General features: G+C 36.6%; 1 long non-coding RNA gene and 1 pseudogene across 2 annotated transcripts; one reads left to right on the plus strand and one right to left on the minus strand.

Moving 5' to 3' along the window:
• Nucleotides 1–1,389: 1,389 nt before the first annotated feature.
• On the plus strand, nucleotides 1,390–2,111 carry LOC148853780 (large ribosomal subunit protein uL15x pseudogene; annotated as a pseudogene). The gene has a single exon (XR_016113288.1). The product of XR_016113288.1 is annotated as a large ribosomal subunit protein uL15x pseudogene (transcript).
• A 6,571-nt stretch (nucleotides 2,112–8,682) lies between these two features.
• Nucleotides 8,683–10,974, minus strand: LOC148853781 (uncharacterized). Its single transcript, XR_016112172.1, has 3 exons — nucleotides 10,881–10,974; nucleotides 9,312–9,461; nucleotides 8,683–9,196 (listed from the first exon to the last, which is right to left on the minus strand). It is a non-coding gene; the product is annotated as an uncharacterized LOC148853781 (long non-coding RNA).
• Nucleotides 10,975–14,332: the final 3,358 nt, after the last annotated feature.

Below are 14,332 nucleotides of genomic sequence, written 5' to 3' on the forward strand. Positions count from 1 at the left end.
CTTTTTAAAATAGTATAGATATGTATCGTTTTCATTGAGATAGATTAATAACCTCCTGTTTGATTCTTGGTCTCGAGATTCCTTGGGCTCAATTTGAAAAGAGTACAAATACATATAAAATAATACAAAATACAAGGTTTGCACTCTCAAATTTGTATTTGTACTCCTTTCAAACTGAGCCTCGGTGATTTGAACTCTACTATTGCAAATTGAGATTCTACACTAATGAAGTTATTGTCTTCTACTTTTAGATTTGATACACATTCTTGTCTGGTTATTTCTTTGCTTTTAGTTATTAATTTCCTTTATTATATTTCATGTTCTTTCTCTATCTTTTTCTTTGAAGATAAACGTTTAGTTTCAAGGTAGAAGACAATGAAAAGACATTAGATAATGAACAATGTCTTCTTTTGGCTAATTTTGACATTTTCAAGGCGATTGATTAACACAATGATCAATTTAACACTTTTTGAAAGTTTAAATACTGCAGTGACACATTTAAAGGTTTGGATACTAACTTGACACTACCCCCAAAGTTCGGGATATATATATACCTGTAACTTGACAAAGAATTGTGGTTTTTAACAGGACAGAATTTGCACGATTGGCCCTCGTATTGGGACTAAGGTTGCATTAAGTTCCAATTGTCAATTTAGGCCTGACTCCTGAGTAGGTGTCTAGGTGACGAGTGGTGGATCCAATTGTCAATTAGATAAATTAGATAAAAGCAGATCATGCTTTAGGCTACTGACTGTATGGAGCTTTAGAAAGTTGCATAAATTGATAATAGGTATGGGCGTAGCACCTCGCAGACAATCTTTACCGATGAAACTTGCATACAGATACGGTGCATATATTATACGCTAATACACAGCCAAAAATAAAAATAAATAAGTAAAAGAGCTATATGATTTGTTTTCAAGTGCAAGGTTTCTTATTACTAAGACTGTTCTTATTCTTTTCCTTTCTTCCCTAGAACTATAAATGCTACCGGCTTGAATGAATTCAAATTCAAATTCAATCTGGTTGAGGGTGATCCAAATTCAGTTCATATAGTTGGATCAAATGGACATCTACCCATGATTCGATTTGGTGAAACTTGGTATATGATTACACTTTTACATAAAATTAATATTGTATCTCCTAGTAACTAGAAAATTGTTAAGTGTAGTAGAAATCATTTTAATTCATTTTATTATAAATAAATATAATATTTGGTCATTTTTGGTTTAATTCACATTATTGATGTATAAGATTCGATTCGTTTGCAGCAGCTCTTATTGCCCCCTCGGTGGTGAGGGGTGAATGTAAAATAACAAAGTGGTTAAGGGCATAAAGGGCAAAGGACTGAAGGAACCCAATGACTATAAGAGCACCTTTATGCGAAACCCCAATTTCTTCTTCGCCGCCGCGCTCTGCATCAGAGAAGGGAGAGAAACCGAGGGAGGGACAAAGGGAGAGAAATGACGACGCGTTTCAAGAAGAACAGGAAGAAGAGAGGCCATGTGAGTGCCGGGCACGGCCGTATCGGGAAGCACCGGAAGCATCCCGGAGGTCGGGGTAATGCCGGAGGAATGCACCATCACCGGATCCTCTTCGACAAGTACCATCCCGGTTACTTTGGAAAGGTGGGTATGCGTTACTTCCACAAGCTCCGCAATAAGTTCTATTGCCCCATCGTCAACATCGACAAGCTCTGGTCTATGGTCCCTCAGGAGGTCAAGGATAAGGCCTCCCCCGATAACGCCCCACTCATCGATGTCGCCCAGTTTGGTTATTTCAAGGTTTTGGGCAAAGGTGTCTTGCCCCCATCTCAGTCCATCGTTGTGAAGGCCAAGCTCGTTTCCAAGATTGCAGAGAAGAAGATAAAGGAGGCTGGTGGTGCTGTCGTTCTCACTGCGTAGGTTTAGTTATATACGGTGATCGGATTTACTACTTTTTTTCTGTTTTAATTTTTCCTTCCTCCTTAGGTCTTATATTTTGGATATTAAATTTTAATTTAAGGGAACTAGAAAATCGTTTGAGTACTTGTCTGTTTTTCTTAGTTTGATTCATGTGAGCTTGTTCATGTTTTCTGATGGATTTATTGTTCGAGGCTCTATTGGTGCAAATTTATTGTCTTTTATTCTTGTTGCTTAGATCGATCGATTTGTCTACATTAGTTCGAGTTAGTTCGTTAGTTGTTTCATCAATAGCATTGGTCAAAGAATGCGACAGTATAAATCCGAGTAAGAGAGTTTTATTTTTGACATGGAATTCTTTACATCTTGCGTCACTTGGAACTGCTTAGAACTTTGCCACAGGAAAATCGAGTTATTGAGCTACTTGGTAATTGATATTTGTAAGCTGAGAAACGGTTTATCTTTTTTTAGCTCATTTCCTCAAATGAAGCAGTACTTGTTAGTTATTGCTCACGTAATTGTGTGCTAAACTGGTAGTCACTAAATATGTTTGATGTTTTGAAATTAAAGACTATGTTTGAAGTCTTTCTTCTATTTGCTTCTAGGTCTGATATTTCAGATCAGTGAATGTTTCGATAATGCTAGTTTTGTTTCAGCTTTATTTTTCTGAGCTTTTCCCCTATAACCTGAACAAAGCCTTGCCCCAAGCCCAAGTATATGGTTGGCTACATAAATCCAGAATCCTGCTCGCCATTCTGCAATGTTAAATCCTTGGGCCATTAAACCTTGTAGACCCTTCCAACTTTCCAAAGACACTTCCTACTGGTGCTATTGCTATATATGGTATTCTGACCATATTATCAGATTATCCCTTGTTGTTTGTTTTTGTTTTTTACCGGGCAATGGCCTTTCATGCTCATTCCCGTTCTATCATTTCTACAGTTGTCAATCAGCCATTCTCAAAACCTTCTCCTTTAGTCTTCTTTGTATGCCCATTTGCTGGATGCCAAGGAAGATTTATGTGGAGGGGGAATTAATTTAGATTGAGTTATTGGGTTGTTGTTTAACTGGTAATGATAGGCATCAAAAAAGTGAAGTCGACGTGTTAAAGTTCTCAGCGTCTTCAAAAAAACTGTCAGTGCTAATTTCTTCTCTGACTAATCTTCTGCTTCGACTTCTAGCCCTAGAGGAAACATTGCATTCTTTTCAAATTTTAATCTTAAGCATCTTTTGGTTCCACTTTTAGCGCCAGAAAGCATTTCAATCCCCTCTTGGTTCCTGCGAGGCATGGTTAAATACTCAAAGAGTCAAAGTTGTCGTTAATTCAAATATTTAATGAGAATAACTGCTTCAGGTGAAGCATACAGTCAATTAGAAACTGTAGGAGTGTTTTTGTATTTTGTTTCTTCGATTTTCTATTCCAATTATATTTTGGGAAAACTCCCGATTAGTATCTTGCACTTTGGGCCTAGTGCCATTTTGGTCCCTCAACTTTAAAATGCAACAATTCAATACCCTAACATTCAAAACGTGTCAATCCAGTACCTGTCGATAACTAGTTGTTAAGTGGCATTTGAGTGGCTTATGACTTCAGGTGTGTGTAGTGAAGTAGTGATTAGCCAAGAGGAAATGAGATGCAAACAAGCATGCTGTGTCATCTGCTCTTTCTTTTCGATGGTGTTGATATTTAGTTTCTGATGAATGTACGTGAATGTGAGAGAAATTGGAGTTTTTTTTTTTCTCTTTTTATTGCTTAGTTGCATACAAGGTCATTGACTCATGCTATGATAGTATGACGGAAAAGTACTGAAATAGACTTGGATCCTGTCCATTTATTGAGCAATCTCATGTTAGAGAAATCACCATTAATCTCTCCAACAAAATTTCTTGTTTTCTTTCACTCCGTTTTCTTCGAGATTCTAATTGTTAATAACAATTTGTTATGATGGTCTGCATAGGACTTGAAGGTTTTTTTGGGTAAATTAATAAACCAAATAGAATCAGACAGAAATACCGGATATTCAACCGATAAACCCTGAAACTATTTGACCAAACAAATAATAAATATCCAGATTTCACGGAAGAAACGATGACCAAGAACCCTCTATTCTCAGTAGTTAACAAACTCCAGATGGGGGTGCAATGCCATGATATTTGACAGAAAACACTCAAAATTGCTAATTTCAAAGCACAAAGTGATTGTAACTCACAATCCAAATCCAGTTAATTGGATTAAATAAAACTAATTGGACCATAAAAATGGCAAGCTTGAAGCCATTTTCGAGCTTTCCGGCCTAGAAAGTTGCAGAGAATGGTGTAAGCATGGTCGAAGTGGCTATACAATTTTCAAGATTTTTTTTTTTTTGGGGGGGGGGGGGTACGGAATCAATCATTGCGAGAGGTGAACAAACCCAGCTAGATCATAGAAGGCCTGTCCGTATCTGAAGAAAGAGTTCGGCTTCTATCAGGGCAAGGCTGAGTCGTAAGCCGATCTCCTGAAGAAATGGGTATTTCCTACTCCATCTTTTAGAATACATAGCTGAATACTGAATCTTAACAGCCCTCTCTAATAAAAAATAGGGCTGTAAATGGCATTCGATTGTCTGAATTGGAATTCAATCCTACTAAGGGTGATTTGAATTTGATCAGTTTATAATTGGAACAGATATTATACACCTCTAACCGATCCAATATAATCAAATTCGAAGACAGATTCTTAGTTGGGTATGGGATTTGAAAATTGCCCTCAGGCATAGACTTTTTAATTAACGGTTTTTACCATGGTTAAAGCTTAAAACTAGAATGTGACGGTCAGATGATCTGCAAATTATGAAATATGAATTTTGTGACAGTGCTGCGGAAACATGGCAGCGTCTGTTTTGTGATTGTGAGTCTGACTTTGCCAAGGCTGTATGGTTTGGACTGCCATGTGCAATTAGGTTCCCTACAGATACTCTCAGCCATTTGGTAGCTAGCCTAAATAACAGAGCAGCTCAACAATTTTTGAAGTGGCTGGCTGTAGCTCAACAAAGTCTATAGGCTCCTATTACATATGGTTTGCGAGAAATAAATTGGTTTTTGATCATACATAAACCCCGGTTTCATGGCTAAGGCATGGTTTTTAAAACTGACTCGGTGACCAAACCGGTCAAGGGTCCGGTTACCAGAAAAAAAAGGTTAAAATCGTTTGAACGGTTCGAATGGTTAATCTGCCAGTTCAGTGGTTTACTGACCAAAATCAACGGTTTTGGGAAAAAAAGTGGTTTTAAGGAAAAACAGAACCGGTCAGGTGACCAGTTCCCGATTTTTCTGGTCCGGTTTTGAAAACCATGATCTAAGGCTCCTTGTAACCAAATTCAGGATTTTAAAGTTTCTATTACCTAGTGGCTAGACATGTTCATGGGCCGGGCTTTCACTCTGTATTAACAGAATTTTCTAAGGCCCGAGCTCGAGCCCGGCCCGACCATCGGGCCTACAACTTGGGCCCAAGCCCGGCTCTCATAAAAAGCCCGAAGCCCAAGCTTGGGCCCGAGCCCGAAATTTAGCCCATACTGTTAGCGGTTGAATAGAGAGAGAGAGAAAAGAATAAAAAATGTATATATTAAATTATAAATATATATTTTAATAAATATTATATTATTTATATATTTTATATCATATATAAAATACATATTATATATTTTATAAAATATGTAATGTTGATTCAAGTCGGGCCGGACTTGGGCTGGGCTTTTTTGACAAATCCTGAGCCCAACCCGAAATACAGTCAGGCTTACTGTGATAGGTCCGAGGTCAGGCCCGCGGGCCTAATTACATGACCAAGCCCGACTGGGGTATGGGCCGGGCCATTGGGCTACTTGACCCATGAATATGTCTACTAGTGGCCAAGCTGTTGTATCTTTTCTGACAGGGGCACAATTAGTTGAGATAAAAAACATTAGGTGGTATTGGATTACGTGATTCAAGATGTTTTAACTTGCCTTGTTAGTTAAACAAGCATGGAGACTTAATTAACCCGAAGTCTCTTTGGGCTAGGAAGTGTAGAGGCTTAGGGCCTATTCATTTCTTTTTAATTCTTATCTCTTAATATGAATTTTTTAACTTTAAAAGAGAAAAATGGTTGTTAATTTCCTCTTATCTCTTATCTCTTAAAGTGCAAATATACAAATTTTTGTTTTTCAATGATCATCGCAAAAAGATAAATAAAAATCCTCTCATCAAATTGGATATTTGATAATTTTCAAAATTCTGAATTTAAAACAACATTCTGTGCATTCAGAGTTTAGAGGTAAGAAAAGTTCACCAATACTAATATACCTCTTAATGTAATTATTACACTTTCGGATGTCAGACTTCAGATAAAGAGCAAAAGAACAGGCCCTAGCCAAACAAGCTAAGTCCTTGTTAGCCAAACAAGCTAAGTCCTTGTTAGACATTCAGTTTTTAACTGCGTGCAAGAAGGAGATAAGTCCTTACAATAAGGAATGCCAAATGTAACATAAACAGAGTAAGGTGGGCTGGTGGGGCTGTAATAGTATTCTTTAAGAGGAAGGAAATTCTTGATAGAGGCTTATTGTGGTGTATAGGCTATGGTAGTAATGTTAAGGTTTGGGAAGATGCCTGGTTAATTGCTGATTAGGAATCGTTTCAAGCTGAACAAAACTAAGCCAGTTGACTGTCCAGTTGATAGAGTTTCAGATGTGATTCTTCCATTCTAGAAAGCTTGGAATATGGGGGCTGCTACAACAATGGTTTTACTCTAATGTGATGGAGGATATTCTGAAGGCCTACTTACCAATTCATGGAGTGGAGGATTCAGTGGCTTGGGCTTATGAAAAGTCTGGGGTTTTCTCTGTCCGTTCAGCTTCAGCCTATCGTGTGGCAAAAGAGGTTAATGGCCAGTCATTTAGTAATGATCTAGAAGTGAATACTAAAGCTGTTTGGGAAGCAGATGTGGCTCCGAAAATCAGATCCTTCATATGTAGAGCAATTCATAGTAGGTTAGCAGTTAATATAAATTTGTTGGGGAAGATGTGGTCATTGTAACTTAGGAGGAGAAGCTCTGAGGTGCGTCTGAAGACACTATTTTTAGAACGTTATTTGCCCCCACTCAGTTTTACTGAGTTTGCTATTGGGTTACAGCCCGAAATTCACATTCGATTGAATCGTGACCGTTGATCTCATCAATGGTGATCAATGGTCATCAACGTACCAAAACCAGAGCCGCCCTTCGCAAGCCACGCGAAGTGCGAGCAAAGTGCGCCTCATTGCGCCACACACACATGTGCACGCGCGTGTTGCGCGGTATCGAATCCCCATACGCTCCTCTACTAATTCTAAGGAGTGTAAATCAGTTCCTATTGAAATATTGAAAATGAAACTTATAATTTTCCAATGTAGGATAAGTTCAAAACTAGGTTTTTGTAAGAGAAAATTTGATTTTTTCAAACAAGTGTACATGTGCAATTTCTCATGTAATTGACCAATCAAATCCATTGGATTTAATTTCTTATGAGATTAAAATCCAACAAAATCTAGCAAAGAGGAAGATTTATGGACCAGGCCGGTCTCATGTCCAGTTTGTCATCGAGAGGAAGAGACTGTCAGTCACTTGTGGTTCGGGTCTGGGCTTGGTCTTCGTATGGATAAAGACAAGTTCTTCACTTTTAGACTGGATTGGTAAGAGTACTAGTTTAAATTCAGTGAATTCCTCAGATAGGCGTGAGTCGCGTGACATCCTTTGCTTGTTCTCTCAAAGCGCATGGTATCTATTCACTCAGTTGTTATTAGGTTGTATAATCTACCAACTGAGCCACCATCGGGTAGTTTCAACATCTACCGGAAAAAAAGCCAAAAAGCTAAATAAATCTTCTCCAATTGATGCTATTGTAGATCATTTGCTTGTATAGTAGCCATTAATTGCTTAAGGTCAGAATTGATTTTTTGTGATCTGAAGTTCCCAAGCTCTAATGCTGTATTTGGTTTGAAAGAAAAGGTACTAGATTTCCGTACCTTTTTTTCAAGCCAAACACATCCTAAATGTAAAGAATGGTTCTTTTTGTTTTTCTTTCTTCTTTTTTCTTTTTTTTTTTCAATTGTTATTAGGTTTCGGTAATAGGCACATCTCCAAAATAAAATGAGCATTTGAGCTTCAATGTTGAATTCATTGCGCTTGGCCTCGTGCCCAAGCTCTTTCAATACTCAAAAGATGCTTAGTCTATGACTGCGTCAACCATACTTCAGAAGAATCTCGACATCTTTTTATTGGAAAATGCCTCTCAAGATCCTACAATACATTAGACGTAGATTAGGAAGACATAGTAAACCAGACTGCAAATTTTGTAGACGTCCAGTCCAGGCAGCATGCTTTGAAATGTGTCAAGTGGCTGCTACGCCTACACAGCTGGAGCCTCAAGCATTATTAGGTCGACAAAAACAAAAAAGGAAAAAAACAGTATCAACTAAAACCTGAGGACTAACAGTAGAAACATTTCGTGCAATGGCAGTAAGAAAACAAAGGACTTTAAGAAAACAGCAACGCCAATATCAGATGGGTAAAAGGCCAATACAAAATAAGGTGTAAGACAGATGTAATATGTCTTTGGAATTGTGGGTTTGTTTGTTAAATATTTGTAATTGATTTGTTTGTAAAATTGAAAAAAAAAAAACAATAATGAATATGTTATATTTACACTTAGAGATTATTAGACATCACATCAACAAAATACTGAATAAATCCTAATTATTGGGGAAAGTGCTAAAATGAAGATTTCCCCAATGCTGAATAACACCTATGCGATAATATTTATTCAATACACTCACAATTCCAAACACCATCATAACGAAGAAGATTGAACAACACATGACCAGTCGCATCATTCCTTCACATGGCCACGACTTGATAAATTTCTACTACCTAGAGGATAAACCCCGTACAGATTAATTGAGCCAAAACCCCCTAACCTTGGTGAAGATGGGACTTTGATCCCCAGTCTCGTTCGTGAAAGCTCTGTCTCATGGGATGCGTGGATGGGGAACACTATAACCTTCTATTACCACTGGCTCTGTCAATGAACCTGAAAACCTGATCCAACAATATTACTTTGGATTCGGATGATTGGTGGATATTATTGGGTTGGATTTAGACATGTTCATGGGCCGGGTTTTTATTCTTCATTAATGAAAATTTGTTAGGCCCAAGTTCGAGCTTAGCCCAACCAACGGGCCTATAACTTGAGCCCGAGTCCGAGGACTCATCGCCGGTGATTGTGTTCGTGGTGACTGTGAGCTGCGACCTGCGATTTTAACAGTGATTAGTTCGTATCTGAGCAAGAGAGAGAGAGAGAGAGAGAGAGAGAGAGAGAGAGAGAGAGAGAGAGAGAGAGAGAGAGAGAGAGAGAGAGGACTCACCGCCGGAGTTGTTGCGTCGGTGAACGTTCGCCACTTTGCCGATTGTGTGGCTGCCTGAGAATTTAGGGTTGGGCTCTAGAAGAGAGCCAGTGGGCTTCAAACTTTGTTCAAGCCCAATTTATGCCATGTCAACCCATCGGATTACTCGACCTATGAATGGTTCTTGTTACTTTCACTAAAAAACTTATTTCAAATTATATAATATCCATAAACTGGCTTATTGTTTACAAATAATTTTTTTCAATACCTTAAATTAAATAATAAATCTATATATAACATAATCAAATAAAAGAAAACTAATCTAAATTTACATTATAAACAATGAATGCCAAATAAAATTGATTTGAATATTAGTACGGGATGGTCATTTTCTAGTTTACATCTATATGAGAAAGAGGAGTGTGGGGCACGGGCAGATGAAGGTGTCTCACCACACCACAAGCGTTACAAGAAGTATCCCCTTCTCTCCTTCATACATGTAAAAAATTAAAATTATAAAACTACTAAAATGAAAATAAAAATTGAAATTAAGTATCTCAAATTCTTATCATAAAGTCTCATAAATCTCAATGGACTAGTATGTCTCCTCATAAAGACCCTCTTGTGTTTTAAACTCTTAATTTTCTTTATTCAAATATTTCATCATTCTTCTCTAATGAAATCGTTCTTAATCTCTCCCATTCTATCTTTCTTTCTATTCAATAATCAATCCCTTCCATTAAATCTCTCAATTTTTTTTCTTACATAACATTAAAGCCCTTTTGACCGTCTTTAAGGGCCAACCCGAGGAGTCCGGATCTCCCACCCATAAGAACTTTATCCATGTCTACTCACATAACATCACAGCCACATATGAGGAACATCTCATCCTCCTACATAGTATTATGCATGGGGAGATGTTCCCAATTCACGGAAGTAGTGTGTTGTGGGTAGAGTTCTTGTGGGCAGGAAACTTGGCCTAGCATCATACTGATGTCAAAGCCTATCCTACCCACACATCAATACAGCCACACATTGAAAACATCTCACCTATTTATTGCTGCTAAAATTCATGAGGAGATATTCCCAATGTATAACTTTAATGTCTTGTGGGTAGGTGTAGGTGGGAGATCTGGCTGATTATAATGCCTGACATCCCTATAATAAAGTATAATTGTTAAAAAATATTCATTAGAAATTTTGGCAATCACTGACCATTCTATTTTATCATTGTTTCTTTTTGTTTTGTTCACGCATAGCACATAACACAGAAATTTTGGCAATCACTGACCATTCTATTTTATCATTGTTTCTTTTTGTTTTGTTCACGCATAGCACATAACACAGAGGGAGAGAAAGAGAGATTAACAGTTTCTGGCAAGTGAAGGAAAACATTGACTCTTAGAGTATATTTGGTTTGAAGGAAAAATAGGGAAATATAAGGAAACCATACACGATTTGTAAAAGTTTTTCTACATTTCTTTTCCTTTCCCTACTTTTTCATTCAAACCAATCACAGCCTTAGTGTTACCTCTACTCTTGACTATATCACCAACACCCCTGTTTTTCATTTGCCCAAACCTTAGATACCTCTTTCTTTCTTGAAGGTTGATGGAAGTTGATGTTGCTCGGCCATTTCAAGTTTTCTGCAATTAATTCTTCTCTCCAGTGGTGCTTGAATTTTGCAGGGAGAAAGAAGCTGAAGATGGATTTTATAAACACAACCATTTGATAAAGAAAAATTCGTGAAATACAGATACTTTATGCATGTGGCCATGATCAATAATTGATACTACAGTCAAAAAGCACACAATGTTAACGTTACTTCGTTGTATTATTGCTTTTTTACGTATTTGTGAAGACCACAATGAGCACACAGTTTTGTTCTTTTTTGTCTTCTATTGCGACTTTATTTTTTTCGTGATTATATTTTCTCTGCCATGATATTTTATTCTTCTTCTTCTTGGCAAATGAGCAGAATATCATTTCTTCCTTTTTTTTTTCATAAATAAAATGAAATGTTGTTAATTTGCGAGCCGCCGATGGCCATATCTGTCTATCACTTTTGACTGTTAAAGAATATAACCATGGGGTATTGACGAATCCAGATCATCTATCCAAAAAATCCTACCCACATAGCACCACGCCTATCGGGCCATGAATGTACAAATACGGTAGAGATTTTTTTGAGGGGGATTCAAAAATTTTAAGAATCTCTCTTCCTTCTTTTGTTTTAAATTTGTCTTTTCCTCTTTGGATTCTTGACTACATGGGAATATTCATTCATTATCTCACATTACTTGGAAAAGAGTAGAATTAGAGTACATCTATAGTTTTGCTCTTTATAGGTAGGGGCCCATAGGAGTAAAGCACTTTAGATATCTCATGCATGTGAGGAGGGGTTGGATGTGCTTTTTACACGCACGAGCCGAGCCGAGCTAGGTCGTGGGTGCGTGCACGTGTACGTGCAATGCATCGAATCAGTTTTTAGTTTTTACCGCTTTAACGGTTTGACTTTAAAATTCAAAATTACTTTTTGAACGAATTTCTTTTCCTATTTGTGTCTCTCTCTCCTCTGTCTTTTCGAATAGGTTTATGTCTCTTTCCTTTCTGTGTCTCTTCGAACAGGTGCACTGTTTTGAAGAGTATTTGTCTTATTGGACACCTCTATGTTTATTCGAGTTTGAAAATACTTTATAAAAGGAGCGTTGGTCGACTTAGTTTTTACACCAACATTTTCAAGTGGAAGTCTGGTAAGCGGTTGCACACCTATTAGTGGCCTCTGGGCTGTTTTATCTTGACGACCGATTTGCAATCACCCAACTGCACCATACGGGATAAATGTAGTTTTAAGGAGAATGATCAAATGACACTATTCAACCCTCCATTTGCCTTCTTTATTATTTTCCAATAGATCCAAACACGGGATTGACTAGCTACGTGTTTAGTCATAAACATGTTTAGATTTGGCAATCAGTCACATTAATTAGTTCCATAGTATGTTCTGAAAAAGAAATCCCATACATCATGTGGAAAATTTTGATTATTGAGTTTTCCTTCTTTGGATTTTATAATTTATGGAACAAGTTCAGCAGTTCATCATCCATCCCTAGAATGATCCTTGGGTATGGATCCTCATAACTTACCTTCCTTCTATGTCTAGAATTGAGACCCATGATCTGGTTGCAACTAAAGTGATGGATTAATTTGGAACAAATGCAAGAAATTTATTGGATAGAACCTTTATGCAATTAGTTAGAAGGTCATACAAGGGGTGTTTGGTATGATTGGTACAATAGAGGTATGGCGTATCTAATTTATTAGGCCCCACTATGATTTGATTGTAAGGCTACATTTGGAAACTATGAAAATAGAGTGTGAATGCAAATATGCAAAGTGTAAAAAGGTTCATGTAAATATAAAGTTGGATTAGTTTTGCATTGACAAATTTACCTTCTTAACAAACATGCTTTTAGATGCAATAGATGCAAATACGAATTCTAATAAAGTACATGCCTTTTTTATCAAAAGCCCACTTGAATGCAAATTTAATTCTTTTTTATTGGTATACTTTTATAGATGTAAAATGCATTGAAAAATGTATTTTCTGTCAATTGTCAATGCATAATGCGTTGTTGCGAAACAAAAGCAAAACCGAATCAGAGTGTAAATTTACCCTGAAATGGAATTTACACTTCATTTGCATCATTTCCAAATGCAGCCTAAGGCTGTGTTTGTTTGCATGCCGAACTGGGGTATTTATGCACCCCATTTCACGTTTGCGAGCATTTGTTTGAAACGTAAAAAAGTAATGATTTTCAAAGTAAAATTGCATTTTCTGACATTTTTGTACTCTAAAAAGAAAGCATTACTCTATCTACTTTTTTGATACAAATTTGTATTAATTTGATAATTAACTTTTGACCAAAGTTGAAGCTTTGTAGCATAAGATAGTTGGAGCAGTTAATAATGGGCCTATACCTTTGCACCGATTTCAAATAAATAGGATAAATACAAAAACGATTTAAAATGTGAATCATATTTACATTTGTAATGTACATAATTGCGTTTGCATTGCAACCAAAAGAAGCCTAAAGAAAAAATAACTTGTAATTATTACGTTAACTTCTAATTGTTAATTATATTTAAACATTAACTTGGTTAGGTGATTGTTAATTACATTTTGCTGGGTGGTGTTGTTTCTCTTAATTAATAGAAAACTCCCACCCACTTGGTCTTTATGATGATTAGTGTCAAGGTAGGGCTAGGGGAGCCTCATTGTGAAGTGCTAAAGCCTATGACGGTTGGTAATGAATTTGCTGCCCCAATGAGAGAGATATTTTTTTGGAGACGATTTGTTGTTAGCTAGACGGCCAAACCAAATGTGGTGGAATCTGAATATTGATTATTTTGGTCAATCTCCCGGTAGCTGACGGATTATTATCATCGATTACTGTTTTGCTTCCTATCACAGCGACTCTTGCAACAATGTTAATATGTTAATATTCGGACTATTTATACTATTTTGAAAGGACAAAACACAACTGTTATAATATACATGTGTGATAAACTTTAATGTTAACAGTTATTGCAATATATTTTTAATTATCATGGAAGTAAGAAATTCAATTGGTTTTTTAACCACTCTCGTTATTCTTTTCCTTTAAAAAAATGCTAATTATTCAATCTTACTTGCCCATGCCGAGCAATGGGTATTCTCAATTTTATTTATGAATTGCATTGGCCTTTTATTTATGGAATTAAAATTTAATTTATTTGTATTTGTTTTTCTGTCTTTCTTTGTAGGAGAAGAAAATTATTTGACACTATTAATTTCTTGCAATTTTCCAGCTTGGTCATTTTACCTATGATTCCCCTTTCTCAAAGAGTGGGTGCTCTCTCTCTCTCTCTCTGAAGGGAATATGCACTATTTTTTTTTTCATTTTAGCATGGTTAACTAATATTTTATTTTGTTTTGTTTTTGACAAAAAACAGGTCTACTAATTATTTTCTCTTTGCAAAGCCTATTTCTCTTCTTAAAT

The sequence above is a fragment of the Nelumbo lutea genome, chromosome 4, assembly GCF_056320005.1.
Source record: "Nelumbo lutea isolate HS-2025 chromosome 4, American lotus-T2T, whole genome shotgun sequence".
NCBI lineage: Eukaryota > Viridiplantae > Streptophyta > Magnoliopsida > Proteales > Nelumbonaceae > Nelumbo > Nelumbo lutea.